Source organism: Nomia melanderi, chromosome 8 (genome assembly GCF_051020985.1).
Source record: "Nomia melanderi isolate GNS246 chromosome 8, iyNomMela1, whole genome shotgun sequence".
In the NCBI taxonomy this organism is placed as follows: Eukaryota; Metazoa; Arthropoda; class Insecta; order Hymenoptera; family Halictidae; genus Nomia; species Nomia melanderi.
This window is the reverse complement of record NC_135006.1, coordinates 11083215-11104050: the sequence shown is the minus strand read 5'-3', so window position 1 is coordinate 11104050 and position 20836 is coordinate 11083215. Positions and strand designations below refer to the sequence as shown.

At 45.7% G+C, this 20836-nt stretch overlaps 1 protein-coding gene and 1 long non-coding RNA gene across 4 annotated transcripts in view; one reads left to right on the top strand and one right to left on the bottom strand.

The window, feature by feature from the left end:
- LOC116427517 (uncharacterized) overlaps window positions 1-16935 on the top strand; it is a 121759-nt gene extending 104824 nt beyond the window's left edge. The window contains exon 4 of the long non-coding RNA XR_012999084.1: window positions 16184-16935. This is a non-coding gene — a long non-coding RNA (uncharacterized LOC116427517). The remainder of the gene's footprint in view (window positions 1-16183) is intronic.
- Window positions 1-18194, bottom strand: part of sano (CABIT domain-containing protein serrano) — a 232343-nt gene extending 214149 nt beyond the window's left edge. For 2 of the 3 annotated variants that reach the window (XR_012999083.1, XM_076369735.1), the window contains exons 1-2: window positions 17814-18194; window positions 17513-17678 (exon numbers count right to left, since the gene is read on the bottom strand). The gene's annotated coding sequence lies outside the window, so the exon portion shown is untranslated. Of the gene's footprint in view, window positions 1-17512 lie in introns of all 3 variants that reach the window. The other variant, XM_076369736.1, reaches the window with a different exon arrangement.
- Between the last annotated feature and the right edge of the window lie 2642 nt (window positions 18195-20836).

Genomic DNA, 20836 nt, shown 5'->3' with positions numbered 1-20836 from the left:
GGTACCGTCTCGTTTCTTCGTAGATGTTCAGCTTCGCGGTTGTATCCGACGTGCACAGGTATCTTTATCTTTAAGGCTTCAATATGCAAAATATCTTGCGAACACTTCGCGTCGAAAGACGGAGCTAATTAAATAAGATTCCGAAACCATGTATCCTCTGTGTCCTGAGAATCTATACTTCAACGAACAAATGCATCTTCTGATTTTGCTTAGAGAGAACCTAGTTGGATGATCTCGAACGTAGACGTATCCCGCTCTTCGCTCGCAGTTTTTCTTCCCGACGCGAAATGGAAACGCTCCCGCGGGAGGGACGAGAGAGAGAGAAAGACGAGTCCTTTTAATATTTGAACGCTTCTGCCTCGGAGAGCGTTTGTTTCGCTTTCAAGGTCCCCGGCCCTAGGGTAGGCGAGAGGGGTCCCACCTGGGAGCAGGGTCGGGGGCAGTAAAGCTCACGACTCTTCTTCCCTACGTTCCATCCGGTTGTTTCTCTCATTATCCGTTTCCATGTAGCCCCGGCCGAGATACACGGGAACGTCACCCAGACACGGCGGGTGCAGGCAACGGGGCAGCCAACGCCGAACGCCGTAAAGGCTGTTGCACACTTCACGGCACCGAGCCCGACGGCACCAGCCCAACGTTAACCTCTTGACTTTAACCTTTAACTGTCGAGATCGCGACACACGGAGCAAGACGAATGCGAAGAGCAACATTGAACCATTAACACTAGAACTACCAAGCAGTCGAGTTGATATTTCTAAATTTTTCTATAGAAACCCCAAGAGTGCATCTATCGAGACTTCGATCATTAAATACTTAGTTTACGTATTACTAAAACAATATCCTTAAAAATTTCTTAGAGAAGGATCTATTTTTTCCAGTAATTGTAAAAGGAGAACTTTGGAATGGGTCATTTGGTAGTTTTAGTGTTGTCTCTAAATGTGACTGCTCAGTGCTCATCTTATAATGCAAATTTGCTATTCGTCAGTACATCAACGCTTATCAACCAGAATATTTTAGAACTAATGATCCACTAACCAATGTATAATTTACTTCACTCTTCACAAACGGTTTGATCCTGTTATAAGCTCTTCGTATCAAATATTTTGAAACCATTGCAGCAAGTAGTTAAAATGTTAAGAGTTAACGTAGTCCAAATAGAAACGCGTCCGCTTACCATCGAAGCATGCTGGTGGAGTTCTGGTGCACGCAGGAGGACGCGTTTCCATTTGAACCTCGTATACAAGAAAGTGAAAAGGTTGACGTTGGTCTGGTACCGGTCAGGTGCGCCGCCGTTAAGTGTGCAACAGCCTTAACCCGCGCGCTGTTTAAACGGCCCCAGCCCTCCCTCGTTTGATTGCATGCGCCTCTTTACGCGTCTTTGATCCCCTTGCCCGACGTTTCTTTCGCGCGTCCCTCATCGCGCCCATTGGCGTAGCCAACGCGGAGATTTCTTTGCCGATTTCTTTCTCCTCGCGATTCATTGCCAGGCGCTCATTAATCTCTTTGCAATTTCCTTCGCGGCTGCGCCCGGCAGACTTATTCCGCTATCTATGATTCACTGTGAAACAAAGAAATTTTATGTATATATATACACTTCGAAGATAAGAGTCGAGAATAACAGAATAACCTTTCGCTGAGCTCCGTCCACAGTAAACACCATAGATCTGACTTTTCCATAGAAAAGAAGCTTCTGTCGCGAGAGATCGATTGACGATATTGTATTAATAACGAAACGAGAATAACACTGACGTTGAATTATTAACAGCATTGCAAACTTCTACGTTAGAGGCTCAAAGATATACAGAACGTTCTGAAACTGCACCTCGAAGCGCACAGGAGTCACTAGAAACCCCAGCGCGAGTGAAACAAAAACCGAGTTGAAAAGGAAAAATCCTAGTTAAAATCTACAGTCGCCACGCTCGACGCGCAGCGAGCTCCCTTGGCCGGCCGTTGAAATCACCGGCCCGTGCGCGGGACATTCCATCGGTTTCAGCCAATTTGTAATAGACACGTGAAACATTTCATTAATCATTCTTACACGTTTCACCGCTGGCGCGTACGACAACTAATATAATAAACGATAATATATTCGCTACAGGGCGTTTATTTAATATTCCGCGCGGAAAGAGGAGAAAACGAAAAGAAATGTCGCGCGTCCCTCTTCTTTTTCCCGTCGGCTTATCATGTTTCACGTCCAATCAACGGACACGTTCGAGCGCGGCAATAAATCTTCTTAATGGGAACGACGGGTTGTTTAAATATCGAACCATTGAGAGGAGGAAAATGGTGCGTGGCGATCGCGGAAGGGGAGGGGACACGGAGAGGAACAGAGAGCCGCGAGTAACGCTCTAATCCCGCGTGGCTATGACCGACCTTCGATCGCCGAAGAACCGGAAGATCGAGTCGCCTCTCCGCTCCGGTGCTCCCGGAGAAGCGGGCCCCAACAACCGGCGACTCTTCATGGCCCTCGTAAACGCCAATTACAATAATTACGATAACCGTGGCGCCTGCTCGGTCGCAATGGACGCCGGTAACTCCTGCGCCGCGCTTAACTAGCCACCGCTTCGTCTTCTTTATTAATCACGCCGGTTAATTAATATTCCGGGGTGTACCGAGGGTAACGATTAGCTGACCGGGCGTGGCCGGGTCCGGTCGCTATCCGTTCTAATAAACGACCTACCTTCCAAGCCGACGTATTCCGAGTTTTCAATCGGGGCGCACGCGCGCGAGCACGAACGCCGGCGATCCCTCTTTGTCGTCGGTTACGCGGATATAGTGTTTCCATAATTCTATAGTGATTCTGGAGTGATTCTACGGTGATTCTGGAGTGATTCTTCAGTGATCCGGGCGAGGTGCGTTTCTTTGGAACGCTGTTGAATGGAAACTAAAGGAATTCGGATGGTAGATTACCGAGGAATGTTTGACTGCTGATTAACACATTGCTGACCGGCAGTTTTCGGTAGCTGTATTACTGGTTACTATTCTATTATTAAATGTGAACGAGAAACAATCAGAATAAACTTCGATAAATTGTATTTATACATAATGGATTGAAACGAAACTTTCGACATATCGTTTATAGAATTTTTTCTGTCGCTCTGTGTTTCAGAAGTTGAAAATGTTAATACAACGCGAGTTAACTCGTAACCGTTCAACGTGTCAAAATAATCAATGATTCAAATTACGAGTGAAGAAATGTTGGTTGTATTCGTGATTGTATTGTCTACGCGAAATAATTAAATTGGCCACCTTCACGAATAAGTGGAGAAGAAAATTTTTCATTTTGGCCTGTCGTTTACGAGGAAACCTAGTTCGTAGGCTTCGATGCTATAAACGTAGCATCGACAGAATGTTACTATTCGATATCTGTTTTTGCATACGGTGTGCACAGGTTCATTCGTTTAATTCGAACGCACCGAGCAAGCTTCGTTACGAAAGAAACCATTAGGTAAGCAGTCGCCAATGTTTCCTTATTATTTTCGTCCGATCGGCTCCTATGCTCGACCGTACAGATAAACTCGCGCGCAGATCTTGTCTTTCTAAACGCGCCCCGGAAAGATCGAAGTTTACATAAAGCTGCGCCGGGAACAATTATATAACCCGTCGTGCGATCGCGGCCGCGTGGGCTGCGCAGCCGGGGTAGCAGTGTACGCGAGGCATCGTCGAAAAATTCTTCGGAACTGTAACGCGTTCGTGACGCAACGCGCGCCGGGCGATATATTAGCGAGTCAAAGTTGCAAGAGCCGCGAACCGGTTCGCGCGAGCCGTTTAACGAACTATTTTCCAGCGGGTAACGTGAATTCACCCTTTGCACTCGAGAGGCGGCTCACTGTCAGGATTTGACTTGACACAGAAAAATTCTAGGATTCTATATTGAATATCTAATTATATGTAACACGGTTAGACGCAAAATATTCAAATGAAAATGCTTCTAACCCTTCTATCATTATTATTTCTATCTCTGTACAACCCTTTCCGTGCTGTATACTCCTCCGACAATACGTTTTTCGTACAAATCTTTGGAAAGATTTAAAAAATCATCCGATACACTCCCGAGATCCCCTAACAATTTTAAATCATAGAATTTACTAATCTTTTTGTAATAACAAGCGAGAATTATTTTCCGATACAATAACAAGAAATCAAATGTTTCTGTGCATGTCGATTACAATGTAATCAAGCAAGCTATTGTAATCTAAAGTTAATGCAATCAAGCTGTTGATCGTGATTAAGCATTGAAACGGTGAACGCCGTCGAAAAGTTGATCGGTATTTTATTGGGTAACAGTGAATATATGAATATACGGAAATCTATCGAGAAATGTCGCGTCGGAAACCGCAATAATGTTCGCGAGCTGGTCTCTGCCTCTGCCACGACGGCAAAAACGGGTCCCGGAAAAAACTCGAGCGCAATTTCCAGCGACGATCCTCCGGTGGCCGCGTGCGAGCTGGCTCCGCGGACGCCCTCACTTGAAAACGAGAGTCGGAAGAGGCGAGGCGGCGATTTATTCGCGTACGGAGCCGATTACTCTACCGTGGAAAGTCGGTAAGCGTCGAACTTCTTGGTCACAGTCCGATGAACCGGAGGCTCTCCGGGATTCTTTCGAGCTCGGATCGAATTAGAGTATACTTCACGGCGCGGGGCTGTGAAGAGTCTTAATTGAGCCACTCAATAACCATATCGGATAACCCGAACGTAGCGGAGAAAAACAGAACGTAGCGACAAGTGATGTAGCAGCAGATTTTCAAAATTTAGAAGTTTAATGAAAGAGTTAAAGAGAACATCGAGGGAGAAAAATAAGAAAATTAAATAATCATTATAGAAGGCATTTTTCTTTGTTATTACAGTTGTAGCTTTGATCTAAAGAATATGTAAAATGTATAAAATAGTGTAACTTTAAAGTAATTTCGATAGTAAGAAAATTTATTTTAAGTATGAAAATTCATGAGCTATTGAAGCGTTTAAAAAATTCAAAAAGTAGGATAATCGATTTTGACAATGAGAAGCTCGGTTGATAAGAGATTTGGATTGGGAATTGATAAGAAAAAGGGAAAATGCGACAGAATATAATACATTTTGGAACATCGTTGAAGAAATGTGATTATTTTAGTAAATGGTTGACTTATTGAAGTTTGATGATGGGAGGATGGTTTTTGTATAATTTTGTTAGTGTTTATTTATATTTTCGATTAGTTGAAATACATTTTGATTGGTGTCAAACTGTTGTTGAACGTTTGAGAATTGAAACACGTAAAATGTGAATGCAACACGGTTCATTGATGGAATCCTTATTCAAGGAAGAAAACGATTCGTTGCAGAAATCTAGTAAGATCAGGCTTATTAATTTATTAGTATTCTTTCTTCGAACTGTTTCATTGCCCTTCTTTTGTTCAAATCGCTTCCCCTGTTCTTGATGAGAACTACCGTACAGAGCTAATTGCCTAACGAGGAAGCGAGGTATTGTAGTCCTTGCAATCGCAAACGAAGATTCATCGAAACGAGAAAATCCCATAATTTGCGAGATCGTTCGGGGCGTATGAATTAGATGTAAAAGCAGTAAAACATTCATTCTTCGTGAAACGAAGGACAGATATAATCCGGCGTAAATAAAAAGAGACTCTAGTAAACCCAGCCAGCACAAGAAATAGTGAACTACATTGTTTTTGCTTCGTTTCCTTTCACGAACTGTAAACATTAATATTCCGCTCTATTAAAGAAAATATCCTTTTCCACGGAACCACAATCAAAACGAATCTAAACATTCTATAAAACCACGTTCAAACTCCAAGGAATCTCCCTTAAAAACATGGCATTTTAAAGAACAAAATTATATTTTATTCGCTGTTACTAAATTCAGATCGCCTAAATTGAGATCGCGCGTAAAGACTACCGCGTAAACAGTGTTCCAATTTACCGTAGAAAAAGAGGCTCGTGTGAATTCCGCGTAAATCGAGGGTCAGGTATACGTTCCCCTATCAATTACTTTCAAGTGTCGTCGGTATCTCCCCCGTTAACGTTGAATATTTCCACTAAAAACCTTCTCAAACGGTTAATCGGCACAAAAGCCAACCAAGCCAAGCCAAGCCAAGCCAAAGAATCGTTTCGTTTCTTTCCGTTTGTTTTCTGATGGAAACCGATCCTCGGTGTCCCGCGGGCCGACCGATATCGGCGGCGAGGAAAGCCGGTTCACCTTCGCGAAAACGATACCCGCGCGAATCGCCGACTGATAAACGAGAGAGCGGCGCGGACGCTTCCTCGCCCCGCGGCGATCGATCCTCCCAGCGCGACGCGACGCGACGCGATGCAACGCTTTATTTATCCACGTAAACTAATTCAATTGGGTTTCACCCGGGGAACCGTCCCTCGAAACGAGAACTGACCGGCAACCCGGCGGTGATCGAATACCGGCCGGCCGATAAGAATCGCAGGTAAATAAACGACGCTACCCGGCAGCCATTTCAAGACACACATCGCGAGCAGCAGCAACAGCGGCGGCAGCAGCAGCCGCCGCCGCCGCCGCCGACGTGTCCTTGCGCGCATTCAAATCACCAGTGTTAACCACCGCTCCCGCCGCTATTGAGACATTTATCACGCGCCGCGGAAAAATCCGAGGAAACAATATAGGGGACACCCGGGAACGGTAAACAGGAGGATCGGATAAATCAACGTGAACGGAGAAGCTTCCGATCTTCGATCGATCGTTCGAGTGCCTAATTACTTATGATTTTGTATTGTAATGCGCGGTTTTTCGATTGGCATCGAAGTGCGATCGTGGGGATTAATTTTTGACGAATTTTATCATTGTTCTTAAGATTATACACATGGAATGTTGCAAATCAATTTTACCACATTTCGATCTTTATAAAGAGTTAATTAAATATCAATTTGCTTTCAATGTTTATGACGAACTACGTTAATCTATTTTTTGCAACATTCTTCTGCGACGATCTGAATATAGAACAACCGAGCATTTAACGAGATTAATAGGTAATGTTCATATAAATTGTAACTATAGATTTTCTTCGGTTTCATTGTGTAGTGATCATAGTATTGAAGTGGAATCATTTTCGAATCGTTTCAGATGTTTAATGGTTTCAAGATATCAATGACTGCGAAATTGGGAAACTGGAAACTGTCGTTTCGGGTGCTTAATTCTAGTGTTTTCTCACGAATTGCAGCAGTCGAATCTGTTGTATTGTAACGGAGATTTGTGTGTCGGATTTAATAATCGTGAATGTTATTCGTATCGTTTAGTGGTAATAGCCTGTGATTACAAACAAGGAAAGAAAACGTTGCTTAAGGTTCGGCGCTTATCTCTCGAACAAATATTCCTTCTTAATCCAGAGATAAAAGATACTCGAATTATTCCGGTTGGACTGGCGTCTACTTTCCACGGGAACGCTACGGAAAATACTAACTGCACACGGACAGTACAATATCCGAAAGAAGGAAACTAAAGAATTCAACCTAAAGGCGGGGAACTAAAAACGAATACAGAGGCGAAAGGTTAAGAGCCAGTAAACGAGAGAAACTCGATCGGTAATCGGAACTCTGTCACGAAGGACCGTGGTATCGGTTATCGAGGCGAGTCGCGCGGGTCGCCGCGGGTATCATTGTCGGAAGAAAATCCGCGTCGTTCGACCAGGCGAAGAGAGAAGAATCCCAGCGCTATCCTGTGTCCGCGATTAAATTCGATTAACCCTCTGCGCTCGAGGAGGGACTGCGAATTGACACTTAATCCGATACAGCAAAATTACAAAGTCTAATACGCGATATTAACCCCCTGGCCTATCATATATTTCTCAACCCTGATCGATACGACTACTTTGTCATTAATAATTTATTGGAAAAGGAGAAAAATTCGAAGCATATGTTACGCCTGTATTTCGTTTCAAGTGTAATAGTCGATTACAGAGGAATAATATTTACTTTGAATTCGAATGAACTGAGTAATATATATATTTGTTGAATCATGTTAAAAATCTTCACCACGAGTCTTACTCGATGTTGTAGGGCAAGGGGTTAACCCTTTGCACTCGGAAGCATCTCACTGGAAACATTCGGCACTTTCCGATGAAACATAGACGGCGCCATTTGAAACGAACTAATGAGGAAACATACGTCAATTAAGAAACAAAGATATTTTATAGAAACATTTCACATGCTGGTGCATTATACAGAACTTAGTATTATATATAACACTTTGGAATTTTGTTATATGAAATTAAATGATGACTGAGAGTGCAAAGGGTTAACTCTTAGCAGTTCTGAGTTAGACTCGGCACTTGATTTTATAGCAACTACTTATTTTAACAATTTTTTTCTATATTTGTTTGTAGTATCATAATTAAACCATTTAAAGGTACCATTTCAGTGAGTTCATGATATTCTGGAGTAAATAAATGGAGCGTCTTATTAAGCTGTAATTGAATTAAATAACGTTGATGTTAAATCGATTGAATCTCAAAATAAGAAGCCAAGAGTACTTCGGACTGCTAAGGGTTAAGCTTTAACACATCAGTTCGCCAGACACTGAAATAAGATATGTTTCTTAATTCTTGTATATTTCCACATTAATTCCAAAGAATATCGTTCATATCCCACCAGAAAATGTTGAACATTTCCAATAAGAAAGCTCCGAGTGTAAAGGATGAAACTTGATCAGATTCTTTCCGGTTCTAACATTGGGGTCACGCAAATTTCCTCTTAAAAATAAAAGAAATATTCAGACGATTGAAACACCGAAGTAAAACAACTCTGTCCGTTACTTTAACCGTTTGAGTGCTGAGGAGCGCTACAGCGCTCTTCTTGTGTTGTGCCAAAATTGCGGAGAGCACGGAGGCGCTTCTGTTCATCAGTGTCAATTATAATCTTCTTACTATGTTTGTCAAGAAATAAATCAAATTAAATTTATTCGAATAAATGTTATTTTTTGATATTTGTTTGTAATAACAGGATATTTGTGATCTCATTAAATAACTGCTCTCATTAATTTTTTTGCATACGCCCCCAATCACTTCCGCATTTTTGGTAAATATCCACGAAAGTTGTTTAGTGTCCAAACGGTTAAACAAAACATCGTTTATAGCTGATCGAAAGCTGAATATTTCCAACGAAAAACTTTCCAGTTAACATTCTTCCACGACCCAGAACTCCGTGGGCTCCGCGTTCGCGTCGCGGGAGGGGGCTAATTTCCTTACGGACCTTGATCGCGTCGGTGTTCGCGATAATTCGCCGTATCGGGGAAACGCTCGCGGAACGGACGCGCGCGGCGGGAGAAACGAAAGAACGAACGGGCGCGCGGCACGGGGACCAGTTCTAATTAGTGTACCGTTGATAGTTACCTACGCGGTTTCCCTCCGCGTTATCTTATCGCTTTAATAAGCCAACAATGTTCGCGTTATCGAACAAAACCGAGTCGCGTAATTCGGTTTTAACGCGTATCCGCGTAATCTCCGGCGGTAAAGCGGTGCGCGCAGGGAGGGCTGTTATCGAGCGACAAGCTCGGGTACAAGAGAATCACCGGGTATGCGTTCAAAGAGAGAAAAAGGCGGGGAATACCGTCGGGAACGAATGGAATTGCGCAGGCGGCGCTCGCGAACGAAAGAAGTTCGCGCGTTAACGACGATACTCTCGCCAGATTCATGTTTCCTGGTTTGTCTAACGAGACACGCCGAAACCCTTCTCTCTCGGCCTTTGTGCCGCGTGAACAGTGAGATAAATTCACGATATTTCTTTTCGTTTAGGTCCTGAGACTCGAACTTAGCCCTTAGTACGACTTCTTTCGCAGCTACGCTCAACCCCTTGGCTTATGATTTATTTCTTAACCATCACCGACACAACTACTTTATCGTTAAGAATTTACTAGGAAACGAAGGTTTTAATGCTTATTCTATATTTACGTTTGCTCCGGAGGATAACGATTGATAATTTATGTTTTAACACGTTGACTGGCACGAGAATTTCTGGTGTTTTGTATAGTAGCACTTATTCTTTAATAACAGAGGCAAATGGTATTGAAAATAGTTATTAATGATTCGGTATCGCAGTGGTCATGTTACACTATTATCTAGCTACTTATGTTATTAAATATCTTTATGTAACATCAATCTTTTTATTGCAATTGTTCAGCTATCTGGAAGCTCCGGTCATCGGTGAACACGTGGCGTGTTAAATATACATAATAAATGAATGACACATAGATTTCTCAAATTCAGTTGAACACTTTCGACGCGAGCCTGACACGATGTTGTGGATCAAGGAGTTAATAAAAATATTTGGTAATAATACACTGCAAAGAGAGGAAAGTTTCATGCTTATCCTACATCCGCGTGTATTTCAAAAGTTAATTGTTGATACTAGGAAGCTAATGTTTCATTTATATTCGAACAAAGTAAATACCATTCAGATTCGTCGGATTCGCATTAAAATTTTCATCGCGAGTCTGACGCGATGCTGTAGGGCAAGGGGTTAAGGAGCACCTTACAAGTTTAGTTTATGGTGAAAGGATCATTTTATTGCCTTGGGATCCACGCGATCCATCTGCGCGCGTCTTCCTCGTGGAAAATATCTCTTCGGTGGACTGCAGGCGATACGTTCGATTTTCGTGGGAAACGAGAGAAGTCCGGTTTGAATTTGGAACTTTAATTGAACGCCGAATGGCCTGTTTCTCGTTTTTTCTCGACCGACAGGGAAAACCAACGTGGACGGTGGAAATATTGATTTTTCACGGGTGAGCGGCTATTTCAATCGACCATCGGCGGTATCGACGAAATCGTAAATGCAGCCGTTTGGCAAACACAAACGGCACGGTGAAAATTACAAAATTTAAATGTACGTGCGACGGTACGCGTGCGTGTGCAGACGTTGGGAAATTCGGTTCTTTTCGCTCGGAAAAATCGTGGACGAAATTTCTTGCGAAATTAGAGTTTGGAACACGTAACGGGAAACACGTTCCTGCGTAAAATGGTACAGATTCCCGAGTATTTCTGTTCGAACGTGTTTGGCATTCAGATTTTTATTTTCCAAGCGTCTTAAAAATTATCGTTGGCGTTCCTGAAACGCCCTGTACAGCCATGCTCGAACGCCTCGCCAGAGTTTTACTGGTTGCGTTTAATTGTCTACGATCAATCAAGCATACTTCGATTTTCACTGGCAACCGCTGCGCGTTACGATTATTTAATAACAGGACTCGTTGCTTCCTGAACCTTTCGCCGGCGCCTATCGTCGATTTCATTCGATTTGCTCCCGTTCCTTCATCCGCGAAATAATATTACCCCTTCTTATCGTCCCCGTTTCGCGTTTCTCTTCTTTCAAGCCGCATAACCATTATCAGCTTTCCTCGTATGCGCCACGGGCGCCATCATTTTAACCGGTTAACCGTGAAACAAGGTCACTCGTTCGTTTAATACATTTCATTAAACTGTTCGCTTCTGTACGTTTTCCACGCTGAAAAACGCCATAAACGCGCGAACTTTCGAAGTCCAGTTACCATCGCAACACAACCAACTTTCATAAGATAGAGCGAACTTCCTGGAATATTCCTTCAATGGAGCTAACAGTAAACATTGACTAAAATCAACTAAAAATCAAGCAAAAGTCGTTGTCATTCAACAAGCAAACACGTCAGATCCGTTACAGATCAATTCTTCATCAATCATCAATTCCTCCTCATTCACACGTTCGCTACCAGCGTCACATATTCGTGACGGCCGTACTCCTATAGGAAACATTTAAATAAAATAGCTTTGTCGCTTAATTTACCTGTGAACGATCGTTAAATTAGTTTCAAACAATATCGTCTATATCGCGTCGAAAAATGTTAAGTATTTCCAGTGAAAAACTTTCGAGTGCAAAGCAGAAAACCATTTTGCTATTACCAATATATTATCTTGAAGGTAAATTTATACTCAACACGTTCGCTACCAGCGTCACAAATTTGTGACGGCCGTAATCCTACGTTTTACATAAAGCAAATGAAATTAATCTTATAGATATTATTTCAAGCTATAAGCTACGACATTATATTCAGTAACTCAATAACTCGTTTGAGTTTCATTTTTCTAATATTTCATTGATTTTATTGAGGAGACCGTCACCGAAACAAGCGCTGATAGCGAACGTGCTGAATCACTATTCCCCGCTCGTCAATAATTACACGACCACGCGCTTCTCCGCCAACAAAAGCCAAATCTTATCTGCCGAATATGCATTTCCCGACGATAAACATCCTCGGCGATATCCAAAGACGACGCGAGTGCCGCGGAGGAACCGTGCAACGGCCGGTGGTTCTGAAACCGTGGAAATAAACGTCACGGGCCAGCCGATAGGCGTCATATTCCCGCGGAACGTCCCGAAACAGCCGGCGACGAGGCTCGTGGGCGCGGATCGCGTGATTTCCATCGACAACGCGTGACGAGGGGTGCACCGAAGAAAAGACTGGTCCCAGGTGCCCATATACCGGAGGGATCTCGGGTCTGAATGTCACGGCGCGATAGGTGCCACACAATGTGCCTCCCGGCGATGGTTATTTACTATACAATTAGATATCCTGCCCGTGTCACGTATTACGCGCCGAGACGCGAGAAAAAGCGAGAAAGAAGGAAAGAAAGAAAGGAAGAAAGAAAAGTCTCTCGCATGGCAATGGTCCTCGGCGTTCGCGCGAGCAGTCCCATCAGCCGCGAGAGCGTACAACGCAACGGAGAGAAATCCTTCAGTTTTTCTATGCCGGCCCCAGTCTAGGCATAATATACGATACATACGGTGTAACGAGGTATGTAATGGGTAATAATGCGTAATGATATAATGCGTACATTCCGCGGTGTGCGTCCGCTATAACAAACATTGTTAGCCGCGGATGCTGGCCGGCCGTAAAACAGTCCCCCGGTTCCTTCTGCGATCCCACCGGCGTGAAGGGAGCGACGGCATCGGGGGAGGGGACAACGCGTTGATGATACACGCTGCTGTCGTAATGCACCGGGAATAAAAAGGGGGAAGAAGGGGGTCGAAACGGGGATCCTCTAATTCACCGTGCAAATCGGTCGTCGGGGTACCTGTTGTCGTTTTGTTAGCCCTTTGAATGGCTCGACACCAGTTCTATTCACGGATGCCCCCGCGTCGAGACGCCTCCGATATTTTTCAGTTGTATCGTGAACGCTATCTTCGGTATCGTTATTAGTGCGTCGGAGTTTCATTCTCGAAACACCCGGTATACGCGCGACGATGTGAATCACCGTATTTACCGCGGAGAGAGTTGTTTGCTCGTTGCGTATAGATTTTTCGCGAGACAAGCGCATCGCCTGATAGCGGCTATTATTGCGATGCACCCCGATAACGAGTGCAAAAGTTGAACACGATAAGGCACGATAAGGAGTCCATTGTGATAATGAATTATTGCGTCGGTCGGTGATATTGGAGTTGCCCGGTATTACCTGGATACGATGATTCACCTTGAGAATCTGCTAATAAGTAAATCTGTATTATCTGAGACTCAAAAATGCAGGCACGTCTCGACGACCAATCGAGTAACGAACGAATGACCTATTGAAATAATGAAAACTGCGGGTACCGAAGTATCTCCAGAAATAACAGAAAGCAAAGACACCAGAGATCCGATCCAACGACAAACGAACCTATCGAAGATTTTACCAATCGAGCAACAAACGAATGACCCATTGAAACAATGGAAACTACGGATACCAAAGTATCTCCGGAAACAACAGAAAGCAAAGACACCAGAGATCCGATCGAACAACAAACGAACCTATCGAGGATTCCTCTCTATCGGATGATCCCCGGCAAACAATATCAAACCCGTCGATGCTCGACGAATCGTTTTACCCACGCAACGCGATCGAGTGCAATGCGAACGCGAACAAAGCCAGCCAGCGTCGATCGTCGAACAAAACACAATGCCGTTCATTCACCGTGGCCCTCGCTGCCGCGAAAGTTCACAGGACCGGCGCGGAACGTCGACGGAACACACAAACCCGGAACACGTTGCGCAACCCGCGCCCGAACCTTCCCCGGCGTAACATTGACTTTTTCAAGTGTAATTGGCCGGCTCGCGCTCCGATTACTAATCGACGCCGCGGTGAACGTGACACACATTCGATTTTAACCTCGCTCTCCCGCTCGCTCTCTCGCTCGCTCGCTCGCGTATACCCGGGCCATTGTCCGGTGAGCGCGACCGTCGGGGAAAAAAAGAAAAACCGCAGCGGGAAAATCGTGATTCGCGGCGGTCGCCAGCCTGAAATTGCCCGCATTCGAGGAAAACGATCCGGATCGTTGTTTGCGGGGAACGTCCGAGCTTTTTCTTTCACGGTGAAACGACTATTAAGGATCGATCCGGCCGGCTGGTTTTTAGTACCATCTTCTTTGGAAATTGAATCGAACGGGGGCCGCGCCTATTACTAGATAGTAATAATAATGATAGTTATCGAACGGGTAATGCACTCCGCATGAAACAGGATCCACGTCCTTCCTTATCATTTCCTCTTTTTTCACCACCCTTCGCTTCTCCCTTCTCCGGGGGATTCGTGATTACGGAAGTTGCGTTATTGTTACGTAACTCGATGAAAGCAAAAGGTAATTAATTGAATCCTGCTCGGGATCCACGGCGACTCCGGTTGGCCGTCCTGAGGGAATGAACAGAGCGCGGTTGGCGTATTTAATCACAAAGACTCGCGAAATTGAAGCGATTTAGTTGGTCAAATTGAAAGTTCGCGGCTCCGCTCGACCGCTCTCGCGTCCTGTAAATTCCAAGAATATTTCCTTCGCTGGGCGCATTATCGTAAAAATTAATTTTAGAACCAAAAAGGACTGTTATTATGTTACACGTGCGTGATTAACGTGCGCGGCAGCTGAAGCGTTGAAAACTGCTTCGGTTCAAGTTCGGACATGCTCGGGAAACCGACGGGCTGGTCGGCGAGGCTCGGTTCTCCGTTGAAAATTGGATTTTGTCGCGGGATATCGAACAGAGTGGTATTTATTTCCGTTGCAATAAATGTTTAAAACTTCCGACGACGGCCGGAGCGTATCTTGACGAAGGCGTAATTGGGAAGTCAACGTTATAGGAATCCGGATTTGCAAACCAGTCCGGTTCAAGCCGCGTATTAACAGTTAATAATAGTAACGCATAATTGCGATATGTTCTAATATCGGAAGGGGCCGCAAAAAATGGCACCTCGCGGTGCGTACGTGTTCTACATGTAACCTATTACACGACGGCGATATTGCTGGTCAGACGGAAAAATACGTGCGCCACGAGAAACACCTATAACAATCAACTTCTTTTTAATTGATACCGCGAAACGGCAATTATCCCGACGAATAGGGGAACTTCTTCGGCCGGTGGATCGGTTAATCGGTATATATACCTGTTCGATTATACGCGTTAAACTGTTTCCTTATTTCGCGTATCAGAACCTTACTTTATACACATCCGGTGGAAACGGGTACAAGTACGCCAGGAGTATTACCATGTAGAAGAGATGATGGCTCTCGGTATTAATTTTTCACGGCTGAACTCTTGGAGAACGTCCGAATGTCGAGCTCTCTGTACTTAGCTCACAGAGTTCTGAACCTCTAATAGACGCAGGACTCTGTAATTTCGAAAGTTTCCAGCCACCGAATCCTACCGAAGTATTGAAGCTATCAATTTTTTAATCCTCGCAGCATCGAATTTTCGAGACGTTAATCTCTCGTGGTATACTTACTTCCAAATAGCTTGAATTCTGTATTCACCTCTTGGAGGTTTCAACTCTGAAACTGTCGATGCTGGAATACTTGATTCTCGGGAGACTAAATTCCCAGCATTTTCAGCTCGCAAAGTATCTAATTTCCACGATGCCGAGGTTTCAGAAAATTCAATTCTTAGGACATTCAACTCTCAGAGCGTTCAACTCTTGGAATACCGAACTCTAAGCAGTATCCAACTCTCAAACTACTCAGGACTCGAAAACTAAATTACGAAAGAACTAGTATCTCGAACCACCGATGTCTCGAAGCGGCAAACTTACACAGGACTCTCAGACCACGCGCTCCACGTCACTAGCAAACCGTTGAACTCTCCTATCCCCGAAACTGCGAGAGCGAACACCTACCTCAGGCTAAACCCAAAGATATGTTCCACCGATATTCCCACCTATACCCATCCTCTAACACCGGCGTATTAATATTCCAGAGTACCGGTACTCCGTCGTCCCTGGTCAGCACAAAATCGCAACAAGAGAAAGAAAAGTGGGTCCCGCAGAAGAGTTTCGAGAGGCGGGCTGAAAAAGCCGGGCGGAGGCACGTACGAGGCGGGGGATCTCCGAAGATAAATTTCGACGCTGATCAACGCGATCCTCGACTGCGGAGCGGACCACTAACGGTAAGGGATCAAGAAAAACGGGAATAAAAAGAAAGAAGAGGAACAGGAGGAGGAAGAAGAAGAAGAAGAAGATTTAGTAGAAGAAGACGCAGAAGAAGAAGAAGAAGAAGAAGAAGAAGAAGAAGAAGAAGAAGAAGAAGAAGAAGAAGGAGAAGGAGGAGGAGAAGCAGAAGAAGAAAATAAAGGAGACGAAGAGAAGAGGAGAGCCACGTCCTACCAGTCTCGGTTTTACGATCACCTTGCGGGAGAAGTCGCTCCCACCTCGACCGCCATTTTTTGGACGACGCCGCTAACAAATGGAGTGGATACTATCTCGCCGCAGCGCAACGCAGTAGAAAAGAACCGAGGCTCTCAGCGGGCCCTACGTGTGTCGAAAAGGGATCCATCAGGCGACGGGGATGCAGATCCGGCCGAGCCAGCAAGAAGTGACCGGGTCAACGTCTCCTGGCATCGCGGGACGGTCAGGCGAAAAAAAGAGAAAGGGAAACAATATTCGAGGAGGAGCGAGCGCGGAGCCAGTTCACGGCTGCGGGTTTTTCTGGCCGCGGAACACCGACTCACCGTTCCAGGTAATGGAACGTGTCGCGTTGATGTGCAAACACTCGAAAATAAATTGCCGTGATTCACGGGGGATTAAGACAATAAGAGGTGCACGCCGGCCGACTCCAGCTGCGCCCCGGAGAACGTCCGCTCCAATTTTTCGAGGCACGCGTGACTATTCGATGCAACGTCCCGATACAATGCCAGCCATTGGTCCCATAAATGGTACCGTGACTGTGCTGCCCAACGGCTAGGTTTTCTTGCTCGATAAAATATAAACCGATCGTACCGGCGAGTATATTCCACTCCCTATTCGTACGTCTCTTCCGCGAGTGACACGTACGGTTCACCGGTTACAATTTCCTATCCGATCCCGTGAATACGTCCTCGCTCGAGCTACCAGTTGATCTCGTCCGGTTACAATATCGCGCTCGCTCGTTGCGAATACCTTGACTAAAAGCTACGCATTCCGATCCACTTTAGCGAAACAAAGTCCCCGATCGATCGGAGCAACGCCGAGCCCTGCAGGGCCTGCCGAAGGGGCCACGGTGCGAGCAAAAGTCGCCACGAAACGATACCCTTATAAAACTTTCCACTCACCTGCCGCCGCCGTACGATCCAGAACGTGGTGGACGAGGGTCGCCGCGAGGCACGTCCGCTTGCAAACTAATTTTTGTTTTCCCCACTGGTAACTCCACTGTTAGTTGGCACTGTATATTTTACTGTACGTACCCGCCGCGCACGGGCGTGCGTGTTCGTCGTGTATCTGTACTCATGCATGCAACTTACATACATATACACATATACCCGTATAGATACACACATATACACATGCTCGCATATATATGCGCATCTATATCCCCGTATCTATATATATATGTATATACAAGTACTCTGATACCGGTCGAAATTCGTCGAGCCTCGGCGAGGGGGGTTTCCCCCGTCACGGAGCACGTGAAAACCACCTTTTGACTTCTCGGTCGAACGGAGGGGGGGGCCGCTGGTTTCGGGACGGCGCGTAGCCTCCGGTTTCCGTGAACAAAAGTTTCGACTTCGTTTTTTTCCTTTTGGGGGCAGGCAGGGGTGGTGGCTAAGGGATGCTGGCGAACGAGAGAGAGAGTGTGCGTGTGTGTGTGTGCGAGAGAGGACGGGACGGGAGGACTAGACGGAGGGAGGGACAGAGACAGAAAGAGAGAGGAGAGAAAGAGAGAGAAAAAAAGGAAGAGATAGTCGACGACTGGCCCTGCTCTGACACAGATCACTGACCAATTCCGCTGGAGGACTGACGCGATACTGACTCGACGTCGCATCTGGCGAGGAGCGCGACAACCGGCTTCGCGGGCTTCGGTCAGCGTCGAGCAACATCGGCACGGCTCGGCCGCGCGAACCTGTAGCCGCAGACGTGCCCGCGACCCGTGAGCGGCCGTGTCCGCACACGCCGATAGATGACTGTGTGCGCGCGCGAGAGAGGGAAGCGAGCGAGCGAGCGAGCGAGGGAGTGAGCACGCGCGCGCGCGCGCGCTGGGTACCGGGTACAGTACATCAAGGTAAGTATCGTGTACGAAGGTATAGGTACGCCCACGCAATTTAGGCCCCTGACGATAATGAAGAACTCGGCTGGTATCCCTTACGTGAGCGCGCATTATGGCCGCGTTCGCGCGTTCTCGTAACCGTTTTGCTCTCGTTGCGCGGACCGATCGGGCAACGGTGGCACAGTTCGGATCGGATGATGGTGGTTTCGTGTGGGACGGTATGGGGTTTCGGGATCCCGTGGATGGGGTTCGATCATTGAGGAGATCGGTTGGTGGGGGAAAGGTGTTTTGTCTCGAGGAAACTTTAGTTGGGGTTTTGGGGGCATTAGGGGATGGGGATCGATGGGATCTTACGGGCTGTTGGGTCTGTTGGTCTTTTTAGGGTATCGGGTTCTGGTGCTTTGGGTATTCGGTGGTTTAGAGGTGGACGTTCTGTGGGAGTGCTGTTTGAAGTGTGAGTGCAACGTCTTTGATCATTAGATTCTAGGAATTGTGAGTTCGGAGTGTTTTTTGGTTCTTGATGTTTTGAAGTTTTAGACTATATCGTGTGTCGAACTCTTTTGATGTGGAAGCATCGAACTTCCACGTCTCCGAACTTGTAGGATAAGTTCCAGATTTCTCGAGGCACGACACGTTGATCTCGTAGATTGTCTAAATCTCCAGTCTGCTCGACAAACACTCGGCTCTCGAGTTTTTGTTGTGCTATTAACACTAGAATTACCAGGCAAGTCAAAATGACCAATTCCTAATTTCTTCTTTTGCAGTTACTGTAAAGGTGCAGACACTTTAAGAAATGATTAACCCCTTGCCCTATGATTGCTTCCACAATTGCGCTCCACAAATATATTTTGTTCATAGTTTATTATAGCAGAAGGAAAATTCTACTTATTCTATGTTAACGTTTACTTAGAAGTATTATAATTGATAAAAAAATAATATTCAATTTGGACTTGGGAGAATTAAATGATATTTATGTTTGTTAAATTTTATTTGAAATCCTCACCACGAGTCTGACAGGATGTTGTAGAGCAAGGGGTTAGAGAAACTCATTTAGGAATACCTAAACTGAAATACAAACCAATTGGAATCTTAATATATTCACGCTTATAGCTTCTATAAGAAAATTATAAAAAGACGGTTTAAGTGCTCGGTAGTTCTAGTGTTAAACGTTTGCAATACAGCTTCGAGAAGCTTGAAAATCCTCGAACTCTTCAAACGTCGAGCACTCGAACTTCGTATCGCTAAAGTCTCACGAGGGAACCGGTACGCTGATCCTCCAGTAGCTAAGAGACTGGAGTCACCATTTATTTGTTCAATCCACGGTAAAAACGGATGAGCGATGAAATTTTTGGCGGTAACGATTCGTTCTGAGTTCACTGTCCCGCGCCACCGGCAGTTTAGACCGTCGTTAACGATAATGCAGCGTCGGCCGCGCGTTTAAGGAAGACGCGTCGCCGCGGATTCACAGCGGCGCGCACGAAATGTCGCGTTAATTGCCGGCATTATTGCATTACCCCGCGGTTTTTCTGCTTTGTTTCGCGTCGCGTTAAGTGTATTACCTTGTAGAAATATTGCCGCGTATCGGTATCGGGCTTTCCTGCGGGGAGAAACTGGTTTCGCGTTTTGCACGCGCGTCCGCTAATAAAATCGCGACGGCCCCGAGCGATAATCGTCGTCTACGCGGTCTGCTGCGCCCGCGTTTTCGTCGCGATCCTAATTCCAAACGAGAAGGAAACCGATACCTTCGGCGAGCCACTCGACCAATTACAACGACCTTCGCTCGCGATAATCCCTGATTAATCCTTCGGAGTTTCGATAGCGCTCTGCCGGTTCTCAGCAATTCATCTGTAATACATCCCTAACGACAGTACCTCCGATCATCGTTACACCTGCAAAACACACGAAAGAAACGACTCGTCCCAGAACTACCGCAAGTCATTCAATCGAACACTCAACATTTCTAACCGACGATTGCGTCCAACGATATCGAACCAAATGTAATCTACATCACCCAAGGCAGCCTCTCGCAATCAAGAAACCAAAAACGCCGAACGACGCACTCATTGTCGAAGGAACTCCGCGATGCCCTTCGACGTTACCATCGTCGATTATACGCGCCGGTGAATTATGAGGATTTAATTAGTCGTTCCCCGGCACTCGATCCAGATAAAGGATCCACCGTTGCGGTTCGAGCGGTGTCGGCGAGGCGGCCGGGAGCATCGACGGGGAATCTTCTCGGTTCGCGCCCGGACGGGATTCCGCGCGCGGCGTTGCGCTCGGGGACGACCTTAATATCGCGGAAGCGAACCCGGGGGAAATGGATTCCAGCGTTCCAAGCCAGATAAATCGAGCGATCCGGCGAGGCGGTGTTTAGCGATGTTAACGAAACAAT